Here is a 10960-nt window from a genome sequence, read left to right as displayed (position 1 = left end):
CCCAGTCTTTCAAATGGTACCGTCCATGTTTATGTTGATTGTATTTTATGGCTTCTGTTGTAAACTGCTGTAGGACCATCTCTTCTGATGATGATATATAAATTTCTTAAATAAAATTCTGCCATACTAGCTTATTCTAGTGCTATGTGTAGATCAGGCTTTGCTCTCACCATAACATTGTCCAACTCTCTTTCAATACCCTTAGATCTATTTTCAGATATGTTCCTCCTGGGTTAGCACTCAGGGCCAAACTAGATGCAACAGGACCGCTTGTTCATGTGTAAATTGGAGGATGTGGTGTTACTTCAGAAGTGAAAGGCAAGTGTGGGAAAGCGATTCTGGACCCTTTCCATAATCTATTGCTCCAGCTGGTTCCCCCCCCCCCCGTTCCTATCTCCAAAACTGAAAGTGTACAGAGAAAACAGAAACATGTCTGGAGCTGATTGAGGGGAGGAGGGTTTAGTACCCCTTTATTTTATTGTTAAAGTCAGACTCCACTTTCTGCTCTGTATGTGAATGGAACATATACATGAAAAGGAACATAAGAAACTACTTTCTGTTGAGTCAGCTCATTGATCCATCTAGCTCAGTATTGTCTTTGCTGGCTGGCAGTTGCTCTCCAGGGTTTCAGTTCGGTGTCCTTTCCCAGCCCTACCTGGAAATGTCATGGATTGAACTTGGGACCTTCTGCATGCCCAGCATTCCAGCTGCGATGGTATACACCCCCTGCCCCAGAGTGGCTGGGAATGGGCCAGCCCAGCCCACAGCATGATTGATTAACTACCATTGGGGAAGCAATAGGAGCTTTTATAGGAAAAACAGGGGAGTGTCATGAAAAAACAAAAAGGTCACAAGGGGCTCCTAAAGGGAACTTCGGTAGTTGAACACAAGGCAAGTCTGGGTGCTTTAGGCCATCTTGAAGTGCATAGAGAGGGGAAGGGCATGATAGTCACTGGTTGCAGAGGGAAACAAAGAACCTTATGAAAGATGAGGAGCTCCTTAATAGGAACAGAGACCTAGCTGTCACTGAGGTAGTAAACCTGGCTCTGGGCTCTTAACACTTCAGACTGCTGTTGGGGACTTGCATAGTGAATTCTTCTCCATACAAAAAAAAAAATTCTCTGCATGCAGAAAACTAACATTGCATCTCCCTGACATAATAGTTGTCTACGTGGGTGAAGCTTTGCTTAGAGGAACATTCAGTTGCTTGAGTCCTTGCCTGCATTCTAGAATAAATGGTACAGCCCAGATATTGGTTTGCCACTTCAGTAACCACCAAACTACCTGAGTTCTGTGCTCCTGTCCCTTCTAAAGGTTGGCCACCCCAGTCACCCTGTTGTTTTTTAATTCTAGAGTAGCCATGTTAGTCTGCAGCAAAATCAAAGTAGTGTTTTAGCACCTTTAAAGCTTAACTACATTGTTGTGCCATGAGCTTTCATATGCATGAGCCCGCTTTGTCAGATGTATTGAGGACAGTGAATATGATGGATCTTCATTAGAGCGTGGGCAAATAGTATCACAACAAAACATGATACCAGGGTCTGGTGTGTTAGTGCCTCTGCCCATGGTGGTGGGTAGGGAGAAATCTGCATTGCCTCAAGGATCCAGATTTCTTCTCTTTGTTGTGCCCTATTTCCACATCAGCATTCTTCTCTCTCTGACACAATTCTTGTCCTGCTTCCCTAGGGAATTCCATAACAAATTTCTCAACTTCCTTGCTTTCCCATGCAGATGTGATATTTTGTTTATCAAATACTATACTAATATGGATAAGTATCATTAGTACTTCACGTACTTTATATACAGAATTACCCTAATTCTTACAACAGTTTTGTAAGGTAGGTGCATACAGCTTGTACTCTAAGCCACTGTGCCACAGCAGTGGGCGTCACAGGAAATGTGTAAAGCAAATCTAATACATCCCAATCCAATATTTAGCAGCATAAATAGAAAAATGTGCCCTGTACAAATTAATACTGGTATGAATTCAGAAGTTTTATGATTGCAGTATGACAAAATTGAGGAGGGAGGGAGAATTAAAAATATGTGAAATACAATCTGCTCAGGTATCTAATCATGTCTTCTATTCATTTGCTCTCTTCTCTGCAGCTCCAGCTTTTCTCTCATCTTAGAATAGAGGTTAGGTTGGGGTAATCAGATGAGTGATACACAATGTTTTGCAAGTAGTTCAGACCCTCTGTGTAACAGGGATTCTAAAAATAAGAATCTCTATTCTCTTATCCTTATTCTGCATAGGTGAGTATGTTTATTCCCCTATTTGGAAGCTGGTTTTGTTACTGGTGAAGGAATTATGTGAATACAGTAATTTAAGGAGAGCCCTGACCAAAGACATATCTAGTCCAACATTCTGTTTGCATAGTGGCCAATCTATAGGGAGCCCACAAGCAAGATAACAGTGCAATAGTCTGGCTTGATCAGAGACCCAGGAGAACAAAGCGGACACTGGGTTGGCTAGAAATTACCTTTTAAAATGGAAATGTATACTTGTAATGCCAAAGAAATTTAGGGTGCAATCCTATATACACATACAAGAGAGTAAGCTTATTGAACACAAAAGCCCTTATTTCTGAGTAGATATGCATAGTATTGCATTGTTGACTTCAACATGTATACTTTTCTTTATACAGTCATGGATAAAACAAAATGAAATTGGTAGTTGATTTTTGACTGTTAGGCTGATATATATATCTGTCTTCTCTGACATAAGTCTTGTGATCATAGTATCATAGCTAAAGTTGTGTCTTTGAGTATTTCCAGTTAAATGCTGAGGTGATGGAGATTAGGCTGCAGTCCTAATAGTTGAAATCACAAAAAGGGCTACTTATGAGCAAGCATTCTAAAAAAATATTGGAACTTTAGTTATGTATGTGGACTACATCTACTATCAATCAAGCAGTCTTCTGCTAATCCAGTGGGATAACCCCATTTTTTCCCCTGTGCTCTGCTAAATCTGCTCTGGAGAGTCCTTCAACCCTCTGAAGCAGATTTGGGAGACACGTGGGGGGCTGCAGGTGGGAAGGGGAGTCCATTCCACCTGCATATCCATTTCACTGGAAGATGGACACAACTGGATACAACCCTTTCTGTTTGAAATTAGCTACCCTGAAGCAGGTCTTCCATACAGCAAAACTTCATTGCCTACTTTTTAGTTAATTAACCTCAAGGTTGCTTTTCTGGTACAATCAATTTTTAAAAGGTTAAAGAAATCATGTATTAAAAGAGATAATGTAAAGATAACATTGTAGAGAGAAGGCTGGATATGTTGTCTCATAAAGCCCCATGGAGAGAAGTCAGTTTGATTTGTGTGATTTTCCTTTTAATAGAGCAATTGGATATGCTGTCTATTTAATGTTCTAAGGATGCAATCCTATGCATGTTTGGATGTACAAAAATTCTGAAATTCCCAGCATGCCCCGGTCAGCATGGTTGGCTGGAGGAATGCTGGGAGCGTGAGGACTTTTTTCTATCTAAAGATGCATAGGATTGCACTCTTAAGTGTCTGAGGCCCAAACTAGACATGACGGTAGCAGATGCTTTCTCTTCTTTTTTTGCCCTGTTCATCTGCAAAGTGAGGACTGGGATGTGTGTGTCTTACTTAAACAATAAAAGAAGTTAATAGAAGAGGGATTCTGAACCCTCCCTTCTTGCACACTTTCCTTCTTCAATCCATTGCTTCGGCCACTTTTCTCCTTTCATGACTCACTTCCAACATCAGAACCAGGAATGGGGAAAGGTGCCTTGAGCAACAGTCTGGGGAAAAGAGGGGAGTGAGTTCAGTGCCCTTCTTATGTGCACTTTTACTATTAAATGAAGACACCCCCTTGCTTTATTTATAAATGGGTGGGTATAGAAATAGTAGTTTTGTCACATCTACATTGGTTCTGAGTGCACACGTATGTCTTTGGTGTTTGAATGACCGCCACCTAGTGGATATAAATGTGTATCATAGTATATTCAAATGCAGTTAACATGTTCGTAGTTCCTTTTTATGAGCAGGTGTGGTTTGCATTAATTTTCTGACAATTCATTGTCAGTAGTTCATTTACTAGTCAGTACAGTTTGTAATGTAATGTGTGCCTTTAATTAAAATTACTTGTAACTTCTGGTAAATAACCAGGCAATTACTTGCCAGAGTGGTGAACTCTAGCATGTTCTCCCTTCCATTAACTTACTGTCATAGCCTTGCTTATGTGGTTTGTGATAGGTTCACCCTTTATTGTGACTCATCTTTAGTGAATGATACATAGTTACTTTGTCTTTAAAATATCCAATGAATCTGTTTGAGGTTTGTTTTGTTTTGTGTGTTTGTTTTTGAATTGTCAAACTTAAGTTGTGAGAAAGATGTTGCCTTGCTGGAGCTAGAGATTTGAGAGATTTGAATGCAGGAGTTTCAGGTTTTCTTTAGGGAGAATTGACAGGTGTAACTCTGAGCTATAATTGGAATCCTATTAGTTAACAATATAGAAACTGTCATTTGAAAACATATTGGGTACAAAAATTGCTGTGGCACCTGAAAGGATAAATGGGTTATTATGGCACGATGAGCCTTGATAGGCAACCACCTTAAAAGGTAAAGGTAAAGGTGTCCCCAACCAGTCGTGTCCGACTCTAGGGTGTGGTGCTCATCCCCGTTTCTAAGCCGAAGAGCCAGCGCTGTCCGAAGACACTTCCGTGGTCATGTGGCCGGCATGACTGAACACCGAGGTGCACGGAACGCTGTTACCTTTCCCGCCGAGGCGGTACCTATTTATCTACTTGCAATTTCTTGCTTTCGAACTGCTAGGTTGGCAGAAGCTGGGATTGAAGACGGGAGCTCACTCCGTCACGCAGCACTCGGGTCTCGAACTGCTGACCTGCCAACCTTCCAGTCTGCAGTTCAGCATCTTAACCACTAAGCCACCGCGGCCCCTAGGCAACCACCTTAATAGTGTCCTAATCAAAATCTGTTGACCATTAACATATTATCAATAAATGCATGCTGGTTTAGAGCCAGTTAACACATGGAATTGGATATATTATGTTGGGACAGGGGAGCAAATGTTATTTGTTATGCTCATACACACTTTTCCTTTATTCAAACTGGCCTCTCAGGTATACATCCACCTACTAAAGCAGCTTTTCAAATTGAGGACCCATCTAACCCCACACATGTGTTTGGAGACCCACTTCTTAATTTTAGTATGGTGTGGTATTGCTACTGTTAAGATCCACTTTGGGTCAGGCTGTGAGGTAGTAGTGGGTCCTGGCTTGTCAGTTGAAGCCCAATGCTCTAAGAACAGGAAGGTGTATCGGGCTGGAAGCCTACTGTGCTAAAACAGTGAAAGCCAGGGAACTGTTCATATATGGCTGACTTAAAGTGTTGGAATACACAGCCACATACTGGTATCTCAGCGAACTCCAAGAGGACCATTTGCTGAATTTCTAGTTGAACTTAGTCTGTTGCTTCTCAATGCATTGTGTGTTAAAGGCAGACGACATGAGTCCTGATAATAAGAAGTTGCTCTTCTGCTGTAGCTTCTGTTGCAGCATCAGTTACTGCCTTTAGGAGAGCCCATTATGTTAATGTCTTCAAATGTTTATGCTATGAAATGTGCTTCAGAAGTTGCCTAATGGTTATTGATCATTCACCTGTCTCGTATAGGAAATTGTAGGTTCTATAACCAGTTGTGGTGATTCTGACATAATATGTGGATATTTATTGTTAGTATTAGTGTTAGCAACCTTTCGTAACCTTGTGTCCAGATGTTTTGGACTATAACTCCCAGCATTCCTTGGTTGGGGAACTCTGGTATTGCATTATTTACATTTATATCCTGTTTTCCCCCCAATAGCTCAAGGTAGTATCTATAGTTCTTTCCAGCTCATTTTCTCCTTGCAGCAGCCCTGTGAGATAGGCTAGGTAGGCTCTATTGGGAACCAAGCCTTCTGAGTAAACACCTGATGGAGTGGCGACTGGCTCATGTATTCCCCCACTCCCTCCCTCACTCCCTCTCTCTAAGGGGAAAAGTCTTGCATACCACATAATTGGGTGCTCATGGTAGAAACATGGGGTGGTGATGGAAGTGCTTACTCTACTTTCTACCACACTGTTTTTTGTTTTTATTGTATTACAAACACTTGCAACATAATAGAACAGAAAAATAGAATAAAACAAATCTCAAAACTTCTCCTTTTTCCCTTACTTCAGAGCTATTGTTGGGTGAATGTATAAACCAAGATTGTGGGATTGTGGCACATGAGGAAGGGGGATTTACGTAGATATTTCCTTCCACCCACTGGTCCTGACTAACATCTCCCCAGCTGCTATTTGGCACTGAAGCCCCTGGTCCCCATCGCAGTCTGTCCTCCCAGCAGCTGCTGTTTACAGTTGAAAAAAGATTAATACAACTCTAAGCAATATATTTATTGTCATGTGTTGTTTGACCTTGTTATGGTGTAATTATGTGTCAGTTCCCAGTCTATAGTGGGAACCCATCTTGTATCCTGCATTGAGGTCTTTTCAACATTTGTCAGAGATGCTGTCTGTTTACATATGCAGTGAAAAAACACTGAGCTTTATCAGTGCTATCATTATGAGGGGCTCTGGGAGAAAGTCCCCCGCCCCCATATTCTGGGCCCCCGATTTTTAGTTTTCGTTTTAAAAAGGATAGTCTTAGCCTCTGTAAGAACAATTGTTCCCACCTTCTGATACTGGGATGATTGACAAGAAAAGGGAATCAGCGGTATCCTGTTTGGTTTGCCTCCATTTGCATATAATGATTGGAGGAGAAGGCATTTCTTGTGAAGTGTAGGACTTGTTTGGCTCTAGTTTTCCTGTCTGGTGGGGCGAGCACTGATTTTTTTCTTGCTTTCAGAACAAATTGGTGGGCACATGGCACTTATTTTCTGGTTGGGGAACAACCTCATGTGCACTTGCCACAGATCTCTTATTTTAGCAAAATGTGTATGTTGCTAAAATGATTTAATGTTAATTACATTTGACTACTTGTATTTTTGCCATTCTGCAGTTGACTTATGATGGGCATCCCAGTGTACCCTTCAGCCTGCGAACACAAAATACTTGGGCAAGGACCTGAACATTATGGTACTTTTCCTCTTTACATGAAATGAGAGGAATGACTAAGTTTCCAATATCAGAGAAATTGGAATAATTCATAGTGAGTTTATTCATCTTGCCTGTTACAATTCTTAGGTATGGAGAGGGAAGATGCCTCCCTCTGTGTGAAAACTGTTGAAGAAATAATGGTAGCCCAAAATATGGTTTGATGTAGGATCCCAGATTTTGACATTGCCCTTCAGTTTACAAGGGCTCATACATATTCATGACTAAATTACATTGAATACCATTAGTCCTACGTTATCAGTGAAACACTATTATCTTAGTTGTTTTGGTGTATTTAATTCTTTGTTGCTCTTGGGAACAAAGAGGGTTCCTCCCTTCACTGGGATTATCATGCAGACACACACCCAAATATTCAAAGCTATATGCAGTTTCATTTGTCCTAAGTCCTAAGAGTGGTGAAATTCAAGTCAGTCTAGATATCATATTAAGGCCAAATAATCACAACACCACAATTAACAAACAAACTGTATATGTTACAATATGGGCATGATGGCAATAATATTTACCCTTCCAGAAATGTCACCAAGGTGGTGTACCACAATTTAAATAAAAACAGTACATAAAAACATAAAAAATAAACATGTTTATATTGTTTTATGCTACACTTTGTGTTTCTAATTTTTGTGAACTGCCCAGAGAACTTTGGCTATTGGGCAGTATACAAATAAATAAATATAAAACTAACGGTATTGGGTTAGGGTATTTTAGAAAATGTTTTTATTGTAGAATTTTATTGTTTTAAACTGTTTTATTATATGCTGAACATCGCCCAGGGTGGCTGGGTGACCAGCCAGATGGGTGATTAATCAATTTAATAAATAAATAAATAAATAAATGCAATAAAGCTATATTATTAAAAAAATGAAACACCATTAAAACCACTGCTTGCAATATAAAACGTCAAATTACAAAACTCATGTAAATCACATGAGTTGTTTGTTATGTTCTTTCCCCAATTGCTGCCTACCTGTTAGATTTGATAGTGAATCAGCATAGCAGTGTCCAGAAGGCTGTGCGGAGGTCTAAATCTTCTTACTTTGGTAACAACTAGTTTTGCATGTTTTGTTTTCTTTATTTAATGAATATGTTATAGTTAAGTTCACTAGAAAGTGAACACAGCTTTAGGCTGCAATTGTATGCGCACTTAAGTGGGAGTTAGCCCCATTGGACACACTGGTTCGTGCAACGGCTGATCAGGTTCGCATGATTGTGGCATGGTGGCTTGTTAACCCTGCTGAGTATGATGGTTAGATTTCCCTAATTATCATTGCTGGCATGGCTTGCCATGTTGTCTGAACCTGGGTGGTATGGCTTGTTTGACGGGGTGGGGGGCTGTTGTTGGGTTATTTGAGGGTTGCTGCCCTCCCCTGCAACAAGCTTTACCTCCCAAGTTTGGATGACGCGGCAAGCCACGCCAGCAAGGATAATAAGGGAAATTTGGCCAGCACGTGCAGTGGAGGAAATAAGCCACCATGGCTTATCCCCCTCGCTGTTATTGTGCAAACCCACCCACAGAGACTTACTTCTGAGTAAACAAGTGTTGTATTGCGCTCTTAAGCAGCCTTGAAAAAGTTTATACTGTTGTATGTAGTTACAAGTTGATAAATCCTGACTATGATATTTAACCTATTACACCAGTTCAAATTCAGTTCATTTTAGTAGGATTTGCACCAATGTAGCATGTTGAGGACTGGGTAGAAAGCATATTTGGCAATTACATGCGTACTGAAATTACAGAATTTCTGATTACATGGTTTGGAGAAGGATTTAACCTACAGACTTTTATTGTCCATAATTTTCTAAACAAACCTAAAACTCATTTACATCTTGTTTTACCCTATTGTTTCTACAGCTTATTTTTTGGCTAATAATGAACTTAACTCATACAGGCAAGTGAGACTTGCCAGTAGGTTAAAATTGTGTCTTTAGCAATTGGTACAGCTGCAGCTTTACTATTAACAAAGTTCTCTGATGTATTTTTAATGGGTGGAGTATTGATAGGGGGAAATGATAATCTAGTTTGAAATTACTACTTCTGAATAAAATCCCTCAGATGTCGCACACGCACATATGAGCACTTACCTGTTTTCACAAATTATATTTAAATTGTTTGTTGCTTTTCCTCAGTCTGTAAATTGAGAGTTACTTTGGCTGGGTTCATACAGCATGACAACACGTGGACTGAAGGTTGAACTATGAGTTGTCATTGAACCATGGGTTGTTGTGTTGTATGAGCCCAGCCACTCTAGCAAACCATGGTTTGTTAACCATGAAGAGAAAGGAAAAGGTTCCTCCTGTGCAAGCACCGGGTCATTACTGACCCCTAGAGGGACGCCGCTTGCGCTGGCGTTTTCATTGCAGACTATAGTGGGGTGGTTTGCCATTGCCTTCCCCAGTCGTGACTACCTTTCCCCCAGCAAGCTGGGTCCTCATTTTACCAACCTCGGAAGGATGGAAGGCTGAGTCGACCTGAGCCAGCTACCCGAGACCCAGCTTCCGCTGGGATCAAGCTCAGGTCGTGGGGAGAGCTTCGGTTGCTATACAGCCGCCTACCACTCTGCGCCACACGAGGCTCTTACACCATGGAGAGAACCCATGGTTTATTGTTGGGTTGTGAACTGTGGGTTGTTCGTGGTTAACAACCTATGGCTTGTTAGCATGGCTGGGTTCACACAACACAACTCATGGTTCAGAAACAACCCCATGGTTCAGTGATAACCCACACTCAACCTTGAGTGTGGGTTGTCATGTTGCGTGAACCTAGCCATTGACTAGAATGTATATTTGATTTTAAAATTGTTCTTCCTTTTCTTCACTCAATTACCAGTGCTCACAAGTGGTGCATTCCATACTGAAAGGCTTGTATTATGGAATGAGCTTTCATGAGCAAGATCCTTTTTGCATATATCTTACTCATCCACCTCACTCTCATTCAACAGCTGTTCGCATGTATTTTTCTAAAATTTGGATCACAAGCCTATGCGTGTTTGTACAGAAAAAAGTCCTACAATCCCCAGCATGCATATTGGGAGTTGTAGGATTTTTTTCTGTCTAAACATGCATAGGATTGCACCCTAAGGAAACTTGACTCTTTTTTCAATCAGAGATTCCCAAGGTGAGGAACAATGGTTAAAGCATTGAATAATATCAGGATATAATTAAAACAAAATTCTTTATAAAAAGCCAATTGAACAGAAGGAATGGATAAACTATTTATTATTACTTTTATGCCCTCTTCCAAGGAGCTCAAAGCAGTATACATGGTTCTTCCCTTCTCGTTTTAGCCTCACAGCTTTTTAGCTTAGAAAGGAGTAAGGGGTGACATGATTTGTTGTTGTTGTTCAGTCGTTCAGTCGTGTCCGACTCTTCGTGACCCCATGGACCATAGCACGCCAGGCCTTCCTGTCCTGCGCTCTCTCCCGGAGCGTGCTCAAGTTCATATTCATTGCATCGGTGATGCTATCTAGCCATCTCATCCTCTGCCGTCCCCTTCTCCTTTGGCCTTCAGTCTTTCCCAGCATCAGGGTCTTTTCCAGGGAGTTTTCTCTTCGCATTAGGTGGCCAAAATATTGGAGCTTCAGCTTCATTATCTGTCCTTCCAATGAGCAGTCAGGGTTGATTTCCTTTAGGATGGACTGATTTGACCTCCTTGCAGTCCAGGGGACTCGTAAGAGTCTTCTCCAGCACCACAGTTCGAAAGCATCAATTCTTTGGCGCTCAGCCTTCCTTATAGTCCAGCTCTCACAGCCATACATTACTACTGGGAAAACCATAGGTTTGATTAGACGGACCTTTGTCGGCAAGGTGATGTCTCTG

At 41.0% G+C, this 10960-nt stretch overlaps 1 protein-coding gene across 4 annotated transcripts in view; it reads left to right on the top strand.

Moving 5' to 3' along the window:
- Nucleotides 1-10960, top strand: part of ELF1 (E74 like ETS transcription factor 1) — a 101733-nt gene that overhangs the window by 1335 nt on the left and 89438 nt on the right. The window contains exons 2-3 of one of the 4 annotated variants that reach the window (XM_084844891.1): nt 206-318; nt 2110-2256. The exons of the other annotated variants lie outside the window; for them this stretch is intronic. The gene's annotated coding sequence lies outside the window, so the exon portion shown is untranslated. The remainder of the gene's footprint in view (nt 1-205; nt 319-2109; nt 2257-10960) is intronic. 4 annotated transcript variants of the gene reach the window in all.

Source organism: Heloderma suspectum, chromosome 3, assembly GCF_057233095.1.
Source record: "Heloderma suspectum isolate Gila_16-S chromosome 3, 16-S_ref, whole genome shotgun sequence".
NCBI lineage: Eukaryota > Metazoa > Chordata > Lepidosauria > Squamata > Helodermatidae > Heloderma > Heloderma suspectum.
Note: the sequence above shows the minus strand (reverse complement) of the source record. Positions and strands in the feature narration are given on the sequence as shown.